The sequence below is a fragment of the Furipterus horrens genome, unplaced genomic scaffold (genome assembly GCF_987537825.1).
Source record: "Furipterus horrens unplaced genomic scaffold, mFurHor1.1.pri manual_scaffold_12, whole genome shotgun sequence".
Classification (NCBI taxonomy): Eukaryota; Metazoa; Chordata; class Mammalia; order Chiroptera; family Furipteridae; genus Furipterus; species Furipterus horrens.
The window spans coordinates 77,846,763-77,854,533 of record NW_028327182.1 but is presented as its reverse complement, the minus strand read 5'-3'; positions in this window follow the sequence as shown (position 1 = coordinate 77,854,533).

Here is a 7,771-nt window from a genome sequence, read left to right as displayed (position 1 = left end):
GTTGAAAAAACACAAAGAAAGTCCAAGAACACATGGCCAACAAAGAAATCCCAAGGTCTGAAAACCAGTACTTCAGGAAGAGTTGGGTTTATTAATAGACCCAACAGGTGGTCTTTTTCAGCTAAATCCAACCTCATTCTGATTTAACAAGCCTTTGCTAAGCCTCTCATCCATGCCCAGCATGATGCTAGATCTTAAGGCAATACAAGAGAATTTCAAGACAAACACCCGAGAAAAAAATAATCCCTGGAGGCACAATTAAGTGCCAATAAGGAGAGTTTGACTGTCAGCAGAGGAGCAATGGAAGAGTGAGGTGCGAAGGATATGGAGGCAGTAGGGGAAAGTACTGGAACAAAGGTGTGGTGTCTAGAGTGAATATAGTTGTGCAGGGATACTATGTGAGGCCGAAGTGTATTGGGCAGCACAAGGTAAACTTAGGGAGCATAGGATTAGGTTATTGAAACAAACAAACAAAAAGCACTGATTGAATGAATGCCTTCTGTATTCTGGAGCTTTACTGCAATCTTCTTTATGGTATACATCACTTACAAGTAGCCTTTTATTCCCATTTTACACATGTCCTTGGATAGCATACGTCAGAATAGGATTTCAGCTTTTATCTGTCCAGCGTGGAATTCCATGCTCTTTATACCACATTGGTTGGAACTGAGGTCTGGGCTGTTAAGATGCTGAGCTGTAGGCAACTAGGGTATTGGATGGAGGTATTAGAACAAGTCAGTAACAGATTGGGGTTAAGGTAAATCAGATGAAAGGAACTAGAGTCATTCAGATATTCCAACCTCTTAGAGCTAGTGGGGTGGGGTGTGTGAGGGGGACAAAGAAGTGAAAGGAGATGGATAACATTTTCTCATTTATGAAAGGGCTATTTATTGAGTGCCTATGTGCAGAAACTGTTTTAAGCACTAGAGAGAGAGCAGTGGGCAAAACTAAGCCTTTCAGAAGCTGATGCAACATACCTTTAGGGATTGAAGCCATGTGTGATTCTCATTTTGTGCATTCAGCTTTCATTGCTGAAATCAGAAACCTGGCCTCCTCAAAATAAGTTTCAAAACTTAGCATGGCCAACCCTCCCTGCCCCTGCTGAGCAGAGGACATGTGCTCCTTGCCCTGGGGACAATTAATCCTGCATGGAAGAGCCAGCACCTCAGTGACAGGCAGCAGGCACCTCGGTTTCTGGAAATAACTTGAGCAAAGCCTCATCTGCAGCAGATTAAATAAGCATGAGAAAGTAAGGAAATGCAGGTTAACTAGGGAAAAGGGCAACCCCTAAAGATTAGGTTTTCTTGAATGAGTGTGACTTAAATGTATCCTGCAGGGCGAGTAGGAGAGGAAGCCCCATTGCCAAAGTGGCCAGGAATCTCCTTCCCCCAACTGTTCAGAGGCCATAGCACAAGAAAGCAGGTTTTAGCCCTCCTTTGCTCCTTACTCCTCAATTCTCAAGAGGAACGAGTGTTACTTAGTTTCCAGTTACGATGCTCAATATAGCGCTGCCACCTGCTGGGAGCGTTAAGTTAAAACAAGGAAGGGAGCACACACCTCCCCAACAGTTACTCAGTTCCCCTTGCCTTCACGTGCAGATGGAAAGGGCAGGGTGCCACATGCGTTCTAGACCTGAGCACGCTCAGCATTATCATCTCAAGATTACACAGCTAGACCCTCATTCTCTGGGAAGAAGATTGAGGGAGTTTTCCAGATGGCGTGACCAGAGATGTATGGCAGGTAGAATAGAGGAGAAGACACCCGTGCCATGTCTGGTGTGGGACAAGCTGGCTGAGTCCTGCCTCTGCCCTCCAGCCAAACAGCCAAGCGTACTGCCCTCAGTCCCTCGATTCACCACTCTCCAGCAATACCAGGTGGCTCTACTCACCAGGGAACTCCACCTACCATCAAAGTTTGCCCAGTTAGGGCTCTTATCAACGTGAGCTGCCATTAGGTGGCATTTAAACATTTTCCTAGTCACTCCACCCTATCTTGGGAGAAGCAAGACTGCCTTCCAAAGGGACTCCTCCCTTAGCCGCTGTAGGATAGTTTCAGATTTGCATCAGTATCATGGCAATAAATGTAGTCACTCAGGTAATCTCCCAACTCCTGGATAGTATCAGCTTCTGTGACCTTCAAGAACTACCACGAAGCCCATCCACAGCTGTGTTTCCTAGCTCTCGAGCTGAGCCTCTTAACTCAGACAAGGGACATTTAGTGTGCTAGAAACCTCTGGTGTTGATACCCACGTACTCTCTAAGCCTGATGAACTTTGCCATGCTCTTACTCAATTCACTGACAGATTATGCTGGTCTGTTTCAGGGGAAAAAATAGCATGGCTTCATTTCTTCTCTCCTCTGTGGATGGCATCTAAACCTGATCAGCTCATGACATGTGCACTGCCCAGAGGCCAAAGGGATGTTTTTAGTATGGGCACCTTGTGTGAGCCCTCAGGTCCACCACCTCTACCTATTCAGCCCTAGTTTAGGAAGGTCTCAAACCACAGAGGAACAAGTTAGCACTACATACATTCTTTGCTGTATCAAGATGCAATTGGAAACGCCACTCGATCTTGAGTTCGTCTGTTGACAGGATGGTCTATTTAGCACCTTCAGCTGCTGCCTCCATTCTTCCTCTTGGAGGCTCCAGTTCTTTTATGTCCAGTTCCTCCAGGGTTGATGATGGGCCATCACAAACAGGACATTGTCAGCCCAAGGAGGGGGACAGTCAATCCTGCTCTGTCAGACAGCTTGCCTGCTGAGTGTAGCACTCACATAGGTGCTGCATCAAGTGTTTGTGACCAGATGGGTGTTTGGACCCAGGGTAGAGTGGGTAGCAGAGGGCCCGGGCTTTGGGCCAACATTATGAAAACTTAATTATCTGAATGAGTAACTACCATTAAAGTTTATGGTTCAGTGAGAACCATCCTTTTGTCAAGGGAGGGAAAGAAAGGTCGTGACATTGCCTCTTCCCGGGAGTCCGTCTATCACTCAATAAGACAAGCTCACGCTCAGATTTTCCCGACCTCAAGCCTCCTTTGGTAAATGCTGTCTTCTTGACCTTTCCCAGGTATGTGGGTTTCTTGTACTACACGGCTTCTTTTTTTTTTTTTTTAAATAATTAATTATTTGTTTGTTTATTTATTTTATTTTTAGAGAGAGGAAAGGAGAAAGAGAGGGAGAGAAACATCACTGTGTGGCTGCCTCTCACTTGCGCCCCCAACTGGGGACCTTACGTGTACCCTAGTCATGTGCCCTGACTGGGAATTGAACCAGTGACACTTGGCTCGCGGGCCGACGCTCAATCCACTGAGCCACAGCAGCCAAGGCCTACATGGCTTCTTTTACACTCTGAGTTCCATCCCTATGTCTCAGGCCCTGCAACTCCAACACAACCATCATCTACCACATCCCGGGCAGAACTCAATATGACTAAAAAGGAAAAATTTAACCTCCCTCCTTCCCTAAGGAACATAGATAATAGACTTTTTTTTTTTTTTTCACCCTGCCCTGTCTCTCCTTGAGGCCCTGGTTGCACATTAGAATCAAGGGGAAGCTTTTGTTTGTTTTTAAAGCTGCCAATATCTAGATCCCTCCTTTATGCAGTCTAATTGCATCGGCACAGCCGCTGGTGAAGGTGCTGTCTGACGCTCAGCAGGACGTCCCTGCATGGCTGGAAGGAATGGCCTACAGCACGCGCGGTCCTGGCTTCAGCGGGCACCCGAGGGGAACTGTGTTCGCCTCAATGGACACGAGAAAGAATTACCAGGGCAAGAGCGCTCTGAACCCAGCAGCGTTCTCTTCTTCGCAAGTTCCTAACCCCGTGGACGACGAGTCGTGGGATTAACACTGGAACAGCCTTCACTGTGTGTGTGCAGTTGCGGTGCAGAGAAGAAAGCGGTTTTGAGTTCGAGTTTTTATCGGAGGGGTGAAGCCCGACACATGTACTTCCTGCGTTCTGTCTGTGAAATGCTGAGTTACAACGTTGCAGTTACTGATACGAATGGCGTGAATGGCGTTAACTGGACACGTTAAAGAATTCCAAGTGTAAAAAAAAAGGGCATTGTCTTGTCTGTTTGTATTTTGTTTTTTGTTAAGCTCCCTAGGTGATTCTACTGTATAGCCAGTGTTAGGCACTATGTGGGAGGGAGAGGAGTATAGCAAGAAGACAGAAGAGGGAAAAGGAAAGAGAGGAAATCAGTCCAATACTATTCAGAACTATTCTGCTACATTAGGCAATAGCAAAGCAGGGTTAGTTATTGCCAGGTATACCCAAAGCCCTGTTGAAAGGGACTGCACTAGAGAAGCTAATGGGGAGGTGAAAGAGAAAAATACTCTACTCCCTGCTCCTCAAAGCATGATTCTTAGACTAGAATCCTGGGCATCATCCAGAGCTTGTTAGAAATGCAAGAATCTTAGGCCCCAGCCCAGCCTTGGGCATCTCTGAGGCCGTGCTCTGTCTGCTATTTCACTAAAGCAGGCTCCCAGGAGGATGAAGGTCTGCAACTGAGTTTTTAAGTTGGAAAGCTCTCTGGAAAGCTTCATTCACCTTCAAGGAAACAGCAAGAAAATATTCACATAAGGAGTGAGTGTGGCTGTGAGCAGAGAGACAATATGAACACAGCTTTAGGTCAGTTTCTGGAGTGAGATGTAATAAGCAACAATTAAAATTCAGCTTACCTATATCTCTATTTTCCTTTTAAATGGAAAGAAAGTCCTCAGTTCCTTAAGGGTCTAGAACCTCTTTTTGCTGCTCAACAGGTGATAGAAGTAGGCTAGTTCACTTTAGCACCTGTTCTGGGGAATTTACTTTGTGTGGCTTAGTTCATGTATGTTTAAAGCTTTTAAAAATATGTTCGTGCTCTAGCCGGGTAGCTAAGTTTGGTTGGAGCATCACCCTGATGTGCCAAGGTTATGGGTTTGATCCCTGGTCAAGGCACACAAGAATCAACCAATATATGCAAAAATAGATGGAACAACAAATCAATGCTTCTCTCTCTCCCTTCCTCTCTAAAATCAACCAATAAATAAAAATTTTAAAATAATCTTTTTAAAAAATGTGTTCACTTTTTTCCTGACTATAAATCTAATTCATAGAAAAATCTAAAATACTACAGACGTATATTATGGAAAGAATAGGCAGTCTCCACAACCACCTCCCTTCCTTCAGAGATAATCACTAGTAAAAGTCCAGTGAACTTAAGTCCAGATCTCTTTTTATTTGTGTGTACTAATGAATGCACACACATTGGATCACAATGTAATGCTGTTTTTTTAATACTCCTTTTTCATTCTTAAGTCCAGAAAAATCCATCAGTCAAAACGAACACCTCTTTATTAACTTCACCCAAAATAACTCAATCTTGTGGGGTGAAACAATAATAGGCTGTATCTATAATACTGTCTTGAAACTTTTAACATTTGGCATTCAAGCTGAAAGAATAGTGCAAGCAAAGAAAAGCAGGCAAAACTGCACTGAGTGTTGAGTAGTGAGTTGACTGCTTTTGAATTTTTCAAAGAAGTATGTTACAAATACGCATCAGGAATAATCACCTGCACTTGTCTTCATATAAATGAGCCAAATGGGATACTGGTCATCTGGGTCCACCATAAAATGTTCTACTTTGTAACTGAGGACTACACTCACATAAAAACTTCCGTGAAACACAGTTTCTGGAGGAAGTAATTTTGACACAGGTCTTGATGTAATGGACATGGATACAAGGAGCAAGGCACAATCCAGAAGGGGAAAAGCAGGGAAGCAAGCCCAAACCTAGAGAGCTAAGGATGGAGTGGAGTATGCTGAGAAGGGGGTATTCCAACAGGACTGGGAGGTCATTTGCTGGGCACTCTTGAACACTGAGCTGAGTCTGAATTCTCTCTGAAAGGCAGTAAGTAGCTTCCTAAGGAAAAATAAGGTGATGCAGAGGTGCTGAGGGACTGGCCAAGATGGACTGGAGTAGGAAAGCCTGAAACAGGAAGATTCAGTGTGATAATCCTCAAGAGGAAATAAAATTACAAATAGCATGCTGGTGAGAGGCAGCAGAACTGAGAAGGGACAAGGGAGCATTTGGGATCTTGCTTCCCAGCAAATATCGTCAGTTTGGTGCAAGTAAACTCTTATAAAAACTCAAAAAATAAATTGAGAAGGGACAGCCCTTGCTGGTGTGGCTCAGTGGATTGAGCACTGGCCTGCAAACCAAAGGGTCACCAGTTTGACTCCTAGTCAGGGCACATGCCTGGGTTGCAGGCCAGGTCCACAGTTAGGGACAAGTAAGAGGCAACCACACACTGATGTTTCTCGCCCTCTCTTTCTCTCTTCCTCCCCCTCTCTCTAAAAATAAATAAATAAAACCTTTTTTAAAAATTGAGAAAGGACAAAAGTGAGGCATGGTGGAAAAAGGTGAAGAAGAAGACAAAGAGTACTTTCTAAATGCCTTTATTTACTTCTGATTTGAGCAACAGATGTATACTGTTGAACACTTGGAAAATATAAAGAAAAAAATAAGCAGTACTCTTTATAAATCCACCACTCAAGAATAACAACTGTGAGCATTTGAGTACTATATTTGAGGAGAGAAGAATGGGCTCTGTATTTTCACCACCACGGGGCAAATAACTTAGCCTCCAGCAAGCAGCTGTATCCAGTCAGCTTTTGGCAAGCCAGTGACTTAGTTCTCTGCAGGGGACAGAGAGCTCCTAACAATGTTCCTCCTGTTTGTCCATCCTAAACATCCTACCCAGTGCTCTGTTAGTGATTTTAATTAACCTTATCTTGAGAAGGTGCCCCGTTTGGTGCCTTGCTTTCCCATCCCAGAAATTATGTCTGATTCTACCTTAGCCTGGCCCACTTTTACCCACAGGTAATTTGGCTATGGGAAAGGAAGGAATTCTAAAATCTTGAAACTCAAATATTCTCTTCTCTTACTGCAACCTCTCACCATCTCAGTTCCTGCCTTCTCATTTGGATTTCTGGATGCTGAATTCTCATTTTTCCTGTCCTTCTGCTTTCTTATGTGCCATGGTTAATCACCTGGACTGCTTTCTCACTATCATAACTTTAATTTTTTTATTTATTGGTTGAGACACACACATACACACATGGACATCGACCCACTGCTCCACCCATCCATGTATCCATTGGTTGACTCCTGCATGTGCCATGACCAGGAATGGAACCTGCAACCCTGGAGCATTGGAACTACACTCCAACTAATTGAACCATTCTATGTGGTTACTTGAGGTCATAGGTTTGAGTCCCAGTCAGGACACATGCCTGTGTTGTGGACCAGGTCCCCAGCTGGGAATGTGCGACTAAAAATAAAATTTTTTTTAAAAAAAAGGTTTTGTTGCCACGTTAAAACTGCCACTACAACAAATATTTTGAGGGATGTACTTTGAATCTGTGTAAATGTTCTGTTTTTCTTAAAGGTTTACTCTCTACTAGTAGTATTTATCACCAACGATTTTTAAAATGATCTATCACTTGGTAATTTAGTTATATCCTTTTTCAGTTTTGTTAAAAACAAATAATTGAGAACCAATTGGGAAATCAAAATATCTACATATTTCCAATTGTTCTTGGGCCTAACCTCCCAGACGTTTGTACACCCTGGGGCAACATATCAGAGATTAGATGCAGGATTGGAGAAAAGCAGGCTTTCTTTTTTTTTTTTTTTTTTTTCTGTAAAGTGGAACAAGGCATATCTTTCGGCAACTTTTTAGTAAGTAGGTTGTAAACGCTGATTTTCCTGAAAACTGTCTTGTCCCAA